The sequence below is a fragment of the Piliocolobus tephrosceles genome, chromosome 14 (assembly GCF_002776525.5).
Source record: "Piliocolobus tephrosceles isolate RC106 chromosome 14, ASM277652v3, whole genome shotgun sequence".
Lineage (NCBI taxonomy): Eukaryota > Metazoa > Chordata > Mammalia > Primates > Cercopithecidae > Piliocolobus > Piliocolobus tephrosceles.
In genome coordinates, this window is record NC_045447.1 from 26,589,130 (window position 1) to 26,605,959 (window position 16,830).

The 16,830-nt window shown below is 42.4% G+C and overlaps 1 protein-coding gene across 7 annotated transcripts in view; it reads left to right on the top strand.

Moving 5' to 3' along the window:
- The first annotated feature begins 1,115 nt into the window (after positions 1-1,115).
- PTBP3 (polypyrimidine tract binding protein 3) overlaps positions 1,116-16,830 on the top strand; it is a 116,950-nt gene continuing 101,235 nt past the window's right edge. The window contains exon 1 of one of the 7 annotated variants that reach the window (XM_026456259.2): positions 1,116-1,342. The gene's annotated coding sequence lies outside the window, so the exon portion shown is untranslated. Of the gene's footprint in view, positions 1,343-1,774; positions 2,016-16,830 lie in introns of those variants that run through there. The other 6 variants (XM_023201833.3, XM_023201836.2, XM_023201823.2 and 3 more) reach the window with 6 other exon arrangements.

The window sequence follows — 16,830 nt, forward strand, 5'->3', positions numbered from 1 at the left end:
CTGAGGAATCCATTCAACAGTGACGGCTGGAACCTGATTTTCTTGTGTATCCATGCAGTGCCCGGCACATAGTAGGTTAATACTGACTGAATGATGAATGAGTCCACAGTTTAGATCTTTTTAGTAGCATCTACTGATCTGAAAGCAGGAAATTAGCAAGGATAGATGTTTGAGTTTCTTGTTAGTCACGGGGAGGAGCCCCGCTCTTTTTTACTCAGGAGGTTAAGACTTTTGCTTAACAGGTTAGTGGGTTACGTTTTGGTGATCTTTGAGTTGCAAAAGTATTCTATTTCACACTAAAAAGGGAAAAAGGCAAGCGTGTTGTCACTCGTTGTATTATATATATACTTTTTGCTCAGACCAGAGGAGAGGGTTCTCTGATGCAAACGTTTCCTGGTTGTGAAACTGTGAGCAAATCACTCTCCTTATATCCATATTTTCATCTGAAAAAAGCGAATAATGAGTAAACTTTTTAAAAATGCTGGAAATATAGCCATTCCATGTTTGTACAATGAATTTTTCATGTAAATTCAATACTAGACGGTCAGGTCGAAATGCACTCAGGTACTTAAACTGTATACAAATTCCAGTCCGGGCGGCCTCTTTCACCTCATTCATCGCCCCAGCCACACCTATGGGGCTGCTGCCGGTCCCAGCGGTCGACTCCAGCGCGAGGCTGGCCCCTGGACGTGCCAACTACAGCCTTGCGCACCCGGGGCAATTCCACCTCGTTTCTGGGGTCCTCGCGGGACATTCCTGCCTACTCTTGGGAGTTGGGTCCCCAAGGCTTTTCCCGCCGGCAGAGGGAGGCATTCAAACCCGGCAGCCCGGGTCTGCGAAGCCGGAAGGCCCGCGGGGCCGCGAGAGGGCGGGCGGGGCGCGCGGCGGAGCGGGAAGCACAAGGCGCGCGCTCCCGCGAACGCAGGAGGGAGGCTGGGGGCGCGCGCGCGCGCCGGGATGAGGGGCCGAGAGGCGGGGTCTTACAGCGACCGCTGGAAGAGGGCGCCCCAGAGCCGAGCCGGAGGCCGGCTGCGAGCCGGGCGAGGGTGGGCGCGAGCGCAGGGGCGGGCCCCGAGGGAGGGCGGGGACGCTGAGGGGGCGGGGGCGGGCCAGACGGGGACGCGCTCGCGGGGTGGGGAAGGCGGGGGCGCGGCGGTGGCGGGAGCGTGCCCGGTCCCCGCCCCTGTTTCCCACTCTCCTTCCACCTCGGACCGGCCGGGGCTCCGCAGAGGCGACGCTCGCTTGTCCCCGGAACCGCCCTGCTGCCGCCGCCTGCTTCCTCCGCTTGCGGTTAGCCCGTCAGTCCCTGCTCTGTGCGCGCCTCCGTCTAGGCCATGGATGGGTAAGTGCTAGGCGGCGCGGCGGCCGCACCGGGTTGCTCTGGGGCCGCTTCCACCCGGCTCTCGGCGGGACGCGCAAGGGCGCGGCGCCGGCGGCCGGAGGAGCGGCCCCGGCCAAGCCCGACGGTGGGGCTTCCGGGCGTCTCTGTGGGGATCCCGGAATCGCCGAGGCGCGGTCCGCTGCAGCCTCTCCTTTCCCCACGCGGTGCCCCGGGCACGTCCGCTCCTTCCCAGCCTTACTCGACACACCCGGGAGCGGAAGAAAGCCCGGTCCGGCCGCGGTGCCGGGGTCCGCCCTCCGCCCCCCGAGCCCGCGGAGCCCAGCTCGGCCTCCCGACACTTCCTCTCAGAAAATGGTGCGCGGCGCTGGGGGAGGCGGAGGCGGCGCGCTGGGCGGGCGTCCTCCTGCCGGGGGAGTTGCTGTTTACCGGCGAGGTGGGGCGAGCGGCGGACGGCGGATGCATGCGTCGGTACCCGTCTGGGCGGCGACCTGGTCCCAAGCCGCGGTCCCACGCGGGGTCCCCGGGCCGCCGCGGGACTTGGCCGAGGTCTCCCGACTTGTGCTGTGAGATACGTTAACGTTTTCTCGATATCAGGGATCTGGAGTTAGTGACCGTGGACGCTTCCCCCTCACCATTCTCTCTCCCCAAGAAACTTAATGAATTATCTGCCCGTGTATGTAAAATATGATGTACGAGCGATTTTCGGGGGCCTTTCAAATGCTCAAAAATTTAATGGGGGTCCGTGACCAAAATAAAAAGATTTAGAGTCTATGTATATAAACGGTTCTCTGGGGACTCAGGGATATGGGGTGGGACTTGACATATTTTGGTAATTAAAGTAACAACTATGTTAGGATCTTGGTGAATTAATTGAAGGTTGTAGTGTCTGTACCTACGGATAAAAAAAAAAAAAAAACTCCAACTCGGTTTATTCCCTTTATGTATTTGAGGTTTTGTTTGGCTTGTTACCTACTTTTGATGACAAGATTTCTGTAAGGTTGTGGAATATATGCAACTTACTAGAACAGTAAAAGTCGTTCATATGTTGCCATATAGTTGATAATTGTTATGCTATTTGAAGAAGATGAAATCTTCCAACAGGTTTTGACCTTATTAGATTTCATTTATTTTAGTTTCACAATATTAAGTGTATATGACATTTCGGATTGATTCATTTGAATGCAGATTGCACGCTGCTCCAGATATCGAAGTGGAATTTTAGATTTTATTCATGATTGGGATGTTCTTTATTTTTATTTAATTGAAGCTTTAAAAATTTTCTTAAAATTATAATTTTTGGGTACACAGTAGGTGTGTATATTTTGGGGGGAATTGAAGCTGTTTTTATTGTTTGAAGTTTCTTCGAGAACATTGTTGAAAACTTATTTCACATTACCTTATTCAGTTAGATTTTATATGTTGAAAAATTTTGTGTCGTAAAGATTTGTGTCATTGTACTAATATTTTGGTTCAGGCAGGCTGTGAAATTAGCATTTCATTATGTGTAGTTAATTGTCTGGAGGGTTTGACTTAAATATGGATGCAGGCTATTTTTTTGTGTCGTAAAATTTATAGTTTTAATAAAGAGGACTCTTGAATTTTGCGTCTTTGCTGTTAAAACTCTAGGATAACTGTGAAGTGCAAACTTACTTTTTGATAGTGTTTAACAAGTTAACTCTCCCTTCACCCTATTTGTGGTTTTAGAGGTAGTATTGGGTTTATTGGTTTCAATATGCAAGGCAGTTATACAGATACTGACTGGAAGGTAAGTTCATTTGGAAGTTCAGGTCGGAGCATAATTTGCCCTTTGCATCCGAACCAATAACCGTAGTGTTAAACAATCTTATTTTTTATGCAGCAAGGGTCCAGTTACTTTTCACATTAAAATTTTAGACAAATGAATTTCAAGTTTCAGAAGTTTACAAGGAAAAATAAAAAATCTACGTGGTATTTTTGAAACAGTTTACATCATCTAGAGTCATTTGTTAACTTTTATGAGGTAATGATGACATAGGTTATTAATATGTAGAATATATTTGTAGCTCTCTTCTAGGAGATATGAAAAAAGCATTAATCGAAGACAGTTTCTTGGGGCTTAGAAAAGAAGAGTTTTTGTATGGCAGGACTTTAAAGGGGATTTTCACACCCTGGTCTTAAGGGATGTGGTTTAAGAATACAGTGCAGTTTTGCCTTCAGGAGGCTAATTAAATTTCTACATTTTCCAACAGCCTGAAAAAGATCCTTTTTCCTTATTTGGATAGTTAAAAAACAAACCACAAGCCACCAGTCAACATATCTTTCTAGTTCCTCCTCAAATCCCAACTGTCTCTTGTGTGTGTGTATGTGTTCATTTCCTCCTGAGAGATAATTTATACTTAAACATAGTTTTGACGTGATAGAATATTTTTAAAAAGCAAATCTTTGAAAATTTTGATGTCTGAAATGTGATGTTTGTATTTATTTTAGTTCTGAGAGACTGTCTTAACTATATTTTGGTGAGCAATTTTGGGTGGTAAATGCAGATTTGCAAGATGCCTTCTATTTCTGTAAAATCCAAGCGTTGGTTTTGTTTCATTTAAAACCTCAGACACGATTATTCATGCCAGTGACTTAAAGGAACAAGCTCTGGTGATTTTAAGTTTTGGTTTGGCTTCGTTAAATGAGGGTAAACGGATAAACACTCATTTTTATTGAAGTACGACTATACTTTCCTAAATACTAAAAGATAACTTAGGATTTGTTTCTTGCATTGGTAGTGAGGATTTGCTTTTACACTCTGCTGTTGCTAGACTGTCTCATCATTTTTCTTTGTATTAATATTTCACAACTCATCGCATTCTTATTTTTATTATTTGTTATTATAATGCTTTTTCTCCCTTATTCTTACTATCTCTGTCTTTTAAAAACTTGTTCTCTAACTTTGTTTTCCATTTTCTCTTTTTACTTTTTCCATACAGTGTTGTTACAGATCTTATAACAGTCGGTTTAAAGGTAGGAATCTTTTACTATCCTTTCATACGCATTTTTATATCTTTTGGCATATTTTCAGTCTCATCTGTTCATAAAATTATCTGCTTTATTGTGTAATAGTCTTTCATTTTTCTTAGCTTCAAAATAAGTAGACCTGAGGTAATTTTGGATTTTACGTATTTATAAGGAGGAACTATAGTATTATGTATAGCAGTTAAATGTAGCCTAGGCTTAGGCTTGGTGCGGTGGCTCACCCCTGTAATCCCAGCAGTTTGGGAGGCTGAGGTGGGCGGATTGCTTGAGCCCAGGAGTTTGAGACCAGCCTGGGCAACACCGTGAAACCCTATGTCTATTAAAAAAATAAAAAATAAAAAAATTAGCTGGGCATGGTGGTGCGTGCCTATAGTCCCGGCTACTTGGGAGGCTGAGCTGGGAGAATCACCGGAGCCTGGGAAGTCAAGGCTGCAGTGAGTGTGATCGTGTCACTGCACTCCAGCCTGGGCAATGGGAGTGAGACCCTGTCTCAAAAAAAAAAAAAGAAAAAAAAAAAAAGAAAAAGTGTAGCCTAGGCTCTGATTTATCTTTTTACCATGTCTTTTCTTATATCCTCTTTCATGGATGTACCAATGAGAATAATCTAAGCAGGTGATACTTCTTTCTTTAGTGCCTACTATGTGTCAGGTGTTTTACATGTATTTTTACTAATCATAGCAATCCTTCAAGGTGGGTAATCAGTATTCCCATTTTAGAGGTGAAAAAATAGCTTTAGAAAGTTCGTGTCCAAGATGTGGTGCACTAGTGTTCAAACTCTTGTCTTCCAGGTACCAAAGCCTGACTTTTTTTTCATTATGCCTACTGTCAGCAATGAGAGTTCTGTCTAAAAGGCAAACATCCAGAGAGCTGGATAATTAGTATTTTATAATAATGATTCTTCTAGGTTTTAAATCATTTCAGTTTTACCGAAGTCTTTTGATTTATTGGGTTTTTTTTGTTTCTTTGTTTTTTGTTTTTTGTTTTTTTTGAGGCGGAGTCTCACTGTTGCCCAGGTTGGGGTGCAGTGGTCCAATCTCTGCTCACTGCAGCCTCCACCTTTGAAGGGGTTCAAGTGATTCTTTTGCTTTAGCCTCCTGAGTAGCTGGGATTACAGGCACATGCCACCATGCCTGGCTAATTTTTTGTATTTTTAGTAGATACGGGGTTTCGACACGTTGCCCAGGCTGGTCTCCAACTCCTGACCTCAGGTGATCTGTCCTCCTTGGCCTCTCAAAGTGCTAGGATTACAGGCGTGAGCAGCTGCGCCTGGCCCATTTTTTGGATTTTTAAATATAAATTAAGTAAACAGTGCCCATCTGTATGAGACTTAAAACATCTGGGTGTTCTAAACGTTCCCTTAGTATTTTAATATTTGATGTAGCTGAGTTGAGAATCTAGTTCTAGAAGCCACTTACAGTTCAGATTATTGTAGAAAGAAATAATTCATCTTTGTTTTTATGTATCTTACACATTATAGATTGACTTACGTAAATTTGTTCCACCACTTTGGGTCCATCTGTGTTCATCATCTCTTCTTGCTAGCAAATTTCAGGCTCCTGCTTTATTTGCATTTGTCGGATCTGACAGGGGTGTTCATTCATGGTTTTTTTGTTGTTGTTTGTTTTTAACTCTGTCACCTAGGCTGGAGTGCAGTGGTGGCATGATCATAGTTCATTGCAGCCTCGAACTCCTGAACTCAAGCCATCCTCTTGCCTCAGCCTCCAAAGTAGCTAGTAAATCTACAAGTGTGCACCACCATGCCCAGCTGGGATTTTGCTGTGTTGCCCAGACTGGTCTCAAACTCTTGGTCCTCAGAGTGCTGGGATTGCAGGCATGAGCCACCGCGCCTGCCCTAAAAATATGTCTTGGTAAGAAAATTTAAATGTTAGATGCAGGAACCATATTTGAATACAAGATTTGGCTTTCTGACTACCTGCTTTTAGCAAGCACTTTGTAAACAAAGATCAGATCCTACTCTGAAGAGAAGATAAGCTTACTAGTTGATTCAGTAGCCATCTTTATTTTTATAGACTTAGATACTGGGAATGTAAAATTATGCATTATCTGGAGAAATTTCTCTAAGATTGTTCTTTTTGGATTCCATCCAAGGAAGCTTAATTACCAAGTAAATACTAAGAGGCCAATAAGGCTTATAATTCATCTAGATTGTGTGAAAGATAATCTAGCAGCTACTTAATTTCCTTTGTATGCCATCTGAATATGATGACACAACAAATGGTTTCAGCCAGTGGCAAGAGTGGATTTCAGGTTATCTTCCATAAGTTGCCTTCCTGGATTCGGAAGAGTAATATGAACTTTTTAAAAAAAGAATTGGCCGGGCGCGGTGGCTCAAGCCTGTAATCCCAGCACTTTGGGAGGCCGAGATGAGCGGATCACGAGGTCAGGAGATCGAGACCATCCTGGCTAACACGGTGAAACCCTGTCTCTACTAAAAAATACAAAAAACTAGCCGGGCGAGGTGGCAGGCGCCTGTAGTCCCAGCTACTCGGGAGGCTGAGGCAGGAGAATGGCATAAACCTGGGAGGGAGGTGGAGCTTGCAGTGAGCTGAGATCCGGCCACTGCACTCCACCCTGGGTGACGCAGTGAGACTCCATCTCCAAAAAAAAAAAGAATTGAAAATGCTCTGTAGTATAACATAAAATACATTGTTTTAGAGAAAGAAAACTGAGTTGTTTTTAGAGATTAAGTGATTCACCAGAATATGTTACGAGGGCAGGGATTTTTGCTTTTTTCTTCACTACTGTGTTTCCAGTGTCTGTCACATAATAAGCTCTCAGAAATACTTGATGAGTGAATGAATGCCAAATTGTCACATGGCTAGTTAGGTAGCATACTTATACAGGAACTCAAGCTTTCTCATTTTGCTAGTGTTTTTTGTTTCCCCCCCTCTATTAGTCATATACTATGGTGAGAAAGAAATCATTTCATTTTTAAATTGGAATTTTCTTGAAGACAGGTAACATTTTTCAGGCGGCTTAGGACTGTCTTATGTTATACCTAGGTGTATACCTTGGATGTTCTTTGTGGTGTTACAATTTTTTGAGCCTTGCCAAAATTAAGAAAATTGGTTTCTGATACTACTTTCATGAAAAATTTGTTTTATTTCTTCATGTATTTTTTTTTTTTTTTGAGATGGAGGTGTCTCCCTCTGTTGCCCAGGCTGGAGTGCAGTGGCACAATCTTGGCTCACTGCAACCTCCACCTCGTGGATTCACGCGATTCTCCTGCCTCAGCGTCCCGAGTAGCTGGGACTACAGGCGCATGCCACCGTACTTGGCTATTTTTTTTTTTGTATTTTTAGTAGAGACAGGGTTTCACCATATTGGCCAGGCTGATCTCAAACTCCTGACCTCGTGATCTGCTCACCTTGGCCTCCCAAAGTGCTGGGATTACAGGCGTGAGCTACTGTGCCCGGCCTTCTTCATGTAATTTTTGTATTTTGAGATGCTTACTGGGAAACTGAGATGTATTTGCTATTTTTTTTCTTTCTTTGAAGACAGGCTCTACCTCTGTTGTTGCCCAGACTGGAGTACAATGGCACAATCATGACTCACTGCATTCTCTACCTCCAAGGCTCAAGTGATCCTCCTACCTCAGCCTCCTGAATAGCTAGGACCACAGGCATGTGCCACCACACCCTGTTAATTTTGAAATTTTTTTGTAGAGACAAAGGCCTCACTATGTTGTCCATGCTAGCCTTGAACTTCTGGCCTCAAGTGATTCTCCTCCCTCAGTCTCCTAAAGTGCTGGGATTACAGGTGTGAGCCACCACACCCAAGCATAATTGCTGTCTTTAATTTTGAATTCCTATTTTTTTTTTTTTTTTGAGACGAGTCTCACTCTGTCACCCAGCCTGGAGTGCAGTGGTGTGATCTCAGCTCACTGCAAGCTCCACCTCCTGGGTTTACACCATTCTCCTGCCTCAGCCTCCTGAGTAGGGTGGGACTACAGGTGCCCACCACCACGCCCAGCTAATTTTTTGTATTTTTTAGTAGAGAGTGTTAGCCAGGATGGTCTCGATCTCCTGACCTCGTGATCCGCCTGCCTCGGCCTCCCAAAGTTCTGTGATTACAGGCGTGAGCCACTGTGCCCAGCCTGAATTCTTTTAAATGAAGAACCAACTAGATGATAATGAGTGATAACTGTACATGTTTTAAGAACTTTATTATACCATATAAATCAAAGTGTCAGCCTGTGGATAACATGGCATTTTGTGTGTCTAGCTTATACTTTAATTATTAAGTAGCTGGCTTATTTTAAACTCAAATATTCCTCATAATCCTGGTTATTTTTTCAAAATACTGTCATAGCTATGAAAATGATGGTCTTACATACCAAATATGTTTTAGACTTTTTCTGGGTTTTCCTATTTTAAGTGAGTAGATGAGTATGAAAAATTCACATATATGGGAAGGACCATAATTGGCTTCTAGTAATTATCATATCTGTCACTATATAGAAGAGAACAATATAGCATATTTAAATTAATTTTTGAGGATTAGTTTTCTGTTTGCTTGACCAGGGGTTGGCAAACTATGGCTATGGGCCACATTCGGCTTGCCACCTGTTTTTGTAGTTTTATTCAAACACAGCTGTGCTCATTCATATTGTCTGGCTACTTTTCACACTACAAAGGCAGTCGTGGTTGTAGTGGAGACTGCAAAGCCTAAAATACTTACTCTCTGGCCCTTTACAGAAAACGTTTGCCTGCTGCTGTATTTGAGCTATAGGATATGTAGAAGGCATTTGCTGCAATCCTTTTCCTTTTAAACTGAGCTGTAATTTACATAGAATGAAATGCACATGTCTTAAGGGTACAATTCAGTAAAATTTGACACTTGTATCCACTCGTGTTTCCTGTATACCTCATTCAAGATAATAGAACACCCACTCTAGAAAGTTCCCTGTTGCCTCTTTCTAGACCCAGTTAAGGCAGCTGTTCTGATTTTTATCACCAGAGATTAGTTTTATCTGTTTCCTTTGTTTGAGACAGGGTCTCAGTGTAGCTCAGGCTGGAGTGCAGTGGTGTGATCAAGGCTCACTGCAGTCTCAACTTCCTGGGCTCAGACGATCCTCCTGCCTCAGCCTCCTGAGTAGCTGGGACTACAGGTGCACTCCGCCACTAAGGGCTATTTTTTGTGTTTTTTGTAGAGACAGGGTTTCGCCATGTTGCCTAGGCTGGTGTCCTGGGCTCAAGCCATCTGCTTGCCTTGGCCACCCAAAGTGCTGGAATTATAGGCATGAGCCACCGTGCTTGGCCAGTTTTACCTGTTTTTGAACTTCATATAAATGGAGTCATAGAGCATAAAAGCTCTTATTGATGTCTGACTTCTTTTATTCAGCAAAATGGTTTTGAGAGTCATCCTTGTACTTGCATATATCAGTAGTTCTTTTTTTTTTTTTTTTTTATTTCTGTGAGTATTCCACTGTGTGAATATAATGCAGGGGTTTTTGCTTCTTAGTTCAGCTAAATCCAGGTTCTTCTGTCACAACCAGGAAAAATTAGGCATGTGGACACATTGAAGGGTGAGGAGAATGGAATTTATTAAGTGAAAGGGGAGCTCTCAGCAAAGAGAGGGGTCCTTCAGATTGAATACCAGGCCACTACACTGGAGTTGAAGAGGCCAGCCTCCTCCCCAGCCTAAGGTGCGAATTCCTGGTGGCTCCACCCCCTTCCCCAGTGTGCATGCAGGCCCTTAGTCTGAGCCACTGCACGTTGATTTATTTTGCTTACTGCACGTGTTAAGTGATGGAATTTTTCACTGTGGGCATGTTTAGGCAAGCCCCTTGTGCATAATGACCTGGGCAGGTTGAAGGTTCTTCAGGGACCCTTCCCTCTTTACCCAGCCATTTTGCTATCTCCTGACTCTATCAAATACGTAATGATATTTAAAAATTCCTTCTCATGTTGATGGACATTTGGGCACTTTTCATTTTGGGGCCATTATGAATAAAGCTACCGCGAACATTTATGTGTAAGTCTTTGGGTATATGTATTTTTCATTCAAACCATGACTAGGAGTAGAATTGCTGGGTGATAGGATATGTATATGTTTGCGTTCGTAAGAAATTGTTCAACTGTTTTCCAAAGTGCTGTACCGCCTTACACTCTGATCAGTTTTGTATTAGAGTTCAGTTGCCTCATGTGTCAGCCAAACTGACAACATGCTGGGTATTGTCGGTTTTTAATTTTAGGTATTCTTGTGGACTAGTATTACTCATCTTTAGTTTTAATTTGCATTAAATTGTTGATCCAGTGATTGGTGGTGGTGAGTTTTTCATGTGCTTAGTAGGCTTTCGCTTATCTTCTTTTGTGAATGTCTGTTAAGTCTTTTGTCTGTTCTTTTAAACTTTTTTTTTTTTTAATGAGGGAGTCTCACTCCAGGCTAGAGTGCAGTGGTGTGATCTTGGCTCACTGCAACTTCTGTCTCCCAGGTTCAAGCTGTTCTCCTGCCTCAGGTACCCGACTACCTGGGACTACAGGTTTGCAGCACCATACCTGGCTAATTTTGTATTTAGTAGAGACGGAGTTTCACCATGTTAGCCAGGCTGGTCTTGAACTTCTGACCTCAAGTGATCCACCGGCCTTGGGCTCTCAAAGTGCTGGGATTTCAGATGTGAACCACTGTACCAGGCCCTCAACATATTAATTATACTTCCTTTAACATTTGTTTAGTGGTTGCCCTATACATTGTAGCATATACATTTACTACGTTTCTGATTTATAATGTTTTCCTTCTCCCTAAATAACTTTTTAAAAACTTTTCTTGTGGGGCATGTCCACTGATAGGAAGTCTCTTGGTTTTGTGTTTCTCCTGTACTCCAAGAATGCTTTTTCTCTGCATACAGAATTCTAGGTTGTCTTTTTTTTTTCTTTTTTTAAAAAACTCTTTAAATACTTCACTTTGTTTTTGCTTGCATGGTTTCTGATGAGAAAGAAACTTCTGTAATTCTTGTCCCTGTACCTCTATAAGTATGGTATTTTTTCTTCTGGTTTCTTTCTTGATTTTCTCTTTTGTTTTCTTCAGTTTGAATGATATGCCAAGGTGTGAATTTTTTAGTGTTTATCCTGGTTGGTTTTCTCAGAGCTTCCTGGATCTGTGGTTTGGCTATCATTAATTATGGAAAATTCTTGGCTGTTATTACTTTTACATGTTTCGTCTGCCCTGTACTCTCTCTCTTTTTTCTAGAACTTATCAGAAAATATTTCATTTCCTTCTGTGTTACCCATTTGAAATTGTCCCACATTTCTTGAACATTCTCTAATCATTTTCCTTTGCATTTCAGTTTGGAAAGTTTCTGTTGAAATATCTTCAAGCTCATTGATTCTTTCCTCAGCTGTGTCCAGCCTACTGATGATGAACCCATCAGAAGTATTCTTCATTTCTGTTACAGTGTTTTTTATTTCTAGCGAAAATTTCCTTTTGGTTCTTTTATAGAGTTTTCACGTCTCTGGTATATTATCCGTCTTTATTGCATGTTATCTACTTTTTCCATTACAGCCAGTGACATCATGTTGCTAAGCAATCAGTGGGCTTGCTGTCTGATGTGCATAGAGGCCAATACCATGGCACTTTTCTGAGAAAAGAAGAGCTTTATTGTTGAATGGCAAGGAGACAGAAGGAAATGCTTAAACCTGTCTCTTCTAGCTGGGGGATGGCATTGGTTTTACAGTTATTGAGTAATGAGGCATGATCCGAGGTGATCATGATTTAACTGGATCCTCCCATGTGGTGTCTGTTTTTTTTTTTTTTTTGAGACAGGATCTTGCTCTTTTGCCCAGGCTAGAGTGCAGTGGCATGAATCATAGCTCACTGCAACCTTGAACTTGTGGGTCCAAGTGATCCTCCTGCCTCAGCCTCCTCAGTAGCTAGGACTACACGGACATGCCACCATGCCTGGCTAATTTTAAATGATTTTTTTTGTAGAGACTGGGTTTCTCTATGTTGCTGAGGCTGGTCTTGAATGCCTGGCCTCAAGTGATCTTCCTGCCTCAACCTCCCCAAGTCTTGGGATTACAGGCGTGAGCCACCGCACCTGTTCAGGTGTTTGCTTCTTAATTCAGTCTCCATTCCTTGTTCCCAACTCTTGGGTTCCATCCATGGTTGCCAGCTTGGTTCACCTGGACGTGTCCAGGTTATCTGACCTTCCATCTAGGGGTCCATGGCAACTGAAAAACAACTCACCATCTTATTACACAAAGGTGGACCAAGTTGGGTTGGTTCTGTGGTTAAAATTGTTATTTTAAACCATGTCTGATAATTCCAAAATCTGTGTCCTGTTTGAATCTGATCCTGATGCTTGTTTTGTTTCTTTAGTCTGTGTTTTTTCTTACCTTAAAAGGTTAAAACACACCTTGTAATTTTTTGTTGAAAGCGAGATGTGCTGTATCAGAGACTCGGAACTGAGGTAAAAGGCCTTTAGTGTGAGTTTTATGTTATTCTGGCTAGGATTTTCTCTAGTGTCCTTGTTTGTGCCCCCTCTTTTAGAGTCTGAGCCTTGCAGCCCTTTGAGCTATAATCCTTTGCTATATTAGACCCCGAGATGTGGTGGTAACGCGTTGGGAGGGGGGAAGCATTCCATAGCCTTTTGGTTAATATCAGCCGTTTCCCAGGACTGTGCCTGTGCCTGTGCCTGTGCCTCTGATAGGTGACTTTCACTAGTGTTTCAGTTTTTTTCCGCCTTAGGTAGGCCAGGTAGGCCAGAAGGGGCTAGAGTTTAGGAAATACCCTTTCCCTAGATTGGACAAAGTAAAGTTTTTTGAAAACATCAGAATAAGACTGTAATTTTGGAGGAAGCTCTTGCTCTTGGTTGTATTTCACAGTGGTTACTGTTCCCCCTCCTCCTGCTAGAGACTGGAAAGGGCCTTTCTTTTTTTGGGGGGGACGGAGTCTCGCTCTGTCACCCAGGCTGGAGTGCAGTGGCGTGATCGCGGCTCACTGCAGCCTCCACCTCCTGGGATCAAGCAATTCTTCTGCCTCAGCCTCCCAAGTAGCTGGGACTACAGGTACACGCTGCCATGCCTGACTAATTTTTGTATTTTTTAGTAGAGACGGGGTTTCACCACATTGACCAGGATGGTATTGATCTCCTGACCTTGTGATCTGCCCACCTTGACCTCCCAAAGTGCTGGGATTTCAGGGGTCTTTTAATATCTTCACCTTAAGAACTTGGTGTAGGATTCCTGGTAAAGCCTAGGGAAGTATGGGGGCCCTTAGGATTACAGGCTCTGAGGGTTTCTTACTTGTATGTTAGTTCTTACTCCAGCAGTTTGTCAGAGTTACCATTTAAGTAGTCCTGTCAAATTTTTTTTTTTTTTTTTTTTTGAGATGGAGTATTCCTCTTTCGCCCGGGCTGGAGTGCAGTGGCGCAATCTTGGCTCACTGTAAGCTCTGCCTCCTGGGTTCACGCCATTCTCCTGCCTCAGCCTCCCTAGTAGCTGAGACTACAGGTACCCGCCACCATGCCCGGCTAATTTTTTGTATTTTTAGTAGAGACAGGGTTTCACCGTATTAGCCAGGATGGTCTCAATCTCGACCTCGTGATCTGCCCACCTCAGCCTCCCAGGTGCTGGGATTACAGGCGTGAGCCATCGTGCCTGGCAAGTAGTCCTATCAATTTATAGTTCCAGGAGGTTCTGCTGCAGACAAGGATACCTCGATTGTGACTCTGGATTCGGCAGTCTTCAGATTTTGAAGTGGTGATTTGCCTCATGACCTTACTGTCCAAGAATAGCTGATGATTTTTAGTTTGTTAGGTTTTTTTTTTTTTTTCCCAGACTAAGTCTTGCTCTGTTGCCCAGTCGGGGGTACAGTGGCGTGATCTCAGCTCTCTGCAGCTTCCGCTTGCCGGGTTCAAGCGATTCTCCTGCCTCAGCCTCCTGAGTGGCTGGGATTACAGGTGTGTGCCACCATGCCCAGCCAATTTTCTTTTTGTAAAGGCAAAAGTGACAGCTTCCAAGCTGACTAGGAAGTCCTACTCATTCTTTCAAATAGAGTTTATATCTCTATTACTGAGTGTAAGAATTCTTCATATATTGTGAATGTAAGTCCTTTGTCAGGTGTATGTATTGTGAATATTTTCCTGTCTGTGGTTTATCTGTTCATTTCTTAATGGTGTCTTTTGATAAATAGAAGAATTTTATTTTGATACATTTAATTTCTTTTCCTTTTAGGTTATAGCTTTTTATGTCTCATCTAACTAAGAAATCTGCTTATTCCAAAGATGAGAAGGAAGATTTTCTCTTTTATTTGCTTTAAGAAGCCTTGTAGTTTTAGCTTTTATGGTTTAGGTCTCAGATGAATCTCAAATTTATTTTTGTGTATGGTGTGAGTAAACAATCCAGGTAGTTTGGCACCATTTGTTGAAAAGATTTTCCTCTCCAGAATGAATTGTGTTGGCACTGTTATTTGAAAATCAACTTACCATATGTGAGCGGGTCTGTTGCTGCATACTCTATTCTTATTCCTTGATCTAGTTTTCCATTCTTATGTTAATATCACACTGTCTTGATGACGATGGGTTTATAGTATGTCTTAAAGTCAAGTCAAGTAGGCGCTTCTGTTTTGTTCTTTTCAAAATTGCTTTGGCTGTTCTAGATCATTTGAATTTCATTTTAAAATTTAAAGTCAGCTTGTCATATTCTATAGAAGAAGCTGTGATTTTCCCTGGCATTGATTAAAAATCTATAGGTCATTTGACATTTGACATTTTAGTTTTTAAAATGTATTTTTCTTTTTTAAGTTTTAATTGACAAATAAAAATTGTATATGTTAATGATAGGCAGCGTGTTTTGTAATATACATTGTGGAATGACTAAGTCAAGCTAATTAACATATGCATTATCTCACTTATTTATCATTTTTTTCTGGTGATAACACTGAAAATATATTCTTTCTTTTTCTTTTTTTAAAAGAGAAAGGGTCCCGTCCTCTTGCCCAGGCTGTATTGCAGTGGTGCAATCATAGCTCACTGCAGCCTTGATATCCTGGGCTCAAGTGATCCTCCCACCTCAGCCTCCTGAGTAGCTAGGACTATAGGGTGTATGCCACCATGCCCAGCTAATTTTAAAAACTAAAGTGTATAGTCACCATGTTAAACGATTGATCTCTCGAACTTATTTCTGCTAACTGAAATTTTGTATCCTTTGACCAAAATGTCCCCAGTTTCACCCCCAACCTTTGGTAACCACCATTGTACTTTCAGCTTCTATGATTTCAGCTTTCTTAGATTTTACATGTAAGTGGGATCATGCGGCATTTGACTTTCTGTACCTGGCTTATTTTACTTAACACAGTACCCTCCAGGTTCATCCATGTTGTCTCATGATAGGATTTCCTTCTTTTTAAAGGCTGAATAGTATTCCATTGTATGTGTATACCACATTTTGTTTATCCATTCATCCACTAAGGGACATTTCGGTTGGTTTCATACCTTGGCTATTATGAATAATTCTGCAGTGAACATGGGAATGCAGATGTCTTTTCAACATACTGGCTCCATTTCCTCTGGATATATACCCAGTAGAAAGATTGCTGGATCATATGGTAGTTCTATTTTTGATATTTTTAGAAACTTCCATACTGTTTTCCATAATGGCTCTACTCATTTACATTCCCACCCACTGTGTACAAGGGTCTCTTTTTTTCCTTTTTTGATAATAGCTCTTCTAACAGATGTGAGGTGATATTTCCTTGTGGTTTTAAGTTGTAGTGTCTTGATGATTAGTGATGTTGAACATGTTTATATACCTGTTGGCTGTTGAATACCTGGGACTGTAGGCACATGCTACCACACCTGGCTATTTTTTAATTTTTGTAAAGTTACAGTCTCTCTGTGTTGCCCAGATTGGTCTCGAACTCCTGAGCTTAAGTGATCCTCCCACCTTGGCCTCCCAGAATGCTGGGATTACAGGTGTGGGCTATTGTTCCTGGTTGTGTCTTCAATTTCTGTCATCAGTGTTTTATAATTTTCAGTGTACCCTTCTTGGTTAAATTTATTTCTGAGTATTTTTTTTGTAACTACTGTAAATGAAATTTTTTTTTTTTTTTTTTTTTCTTTCTTAAGATGGAGTTTTGCTCTTGTTGCCCAGGCTGGAATGCAATAGCATGATCTCGGCTCACTGCAACCTCCCCCTCGCGGGTTCAAGAGATTCTCCTGCCTCAGCCTCCTGAGTAGCTGGGATTATAGGCATGTGCCACCACACCTGGCTGATTTTGTATTTTGAGTAGAGATGGAATTTCTCCATGTTGGTCAGGCTGGTCTTGAACTCCCGACCTCAGGTGATCTGCCCACCTTGGCCTCCCAAAGTACTGGGATTACAGGCATGAGCCACTGTGCCTGGCCCATAAATCAAATTTTCTTAATTTCTTTTTGACATTTCAAGCATATTGAGCCTCCTATGAAACAATATCTCAATTTTTTTCTTTTCTTTTTTTTTTTTAAGGCAGAGTCTCACTCTGTT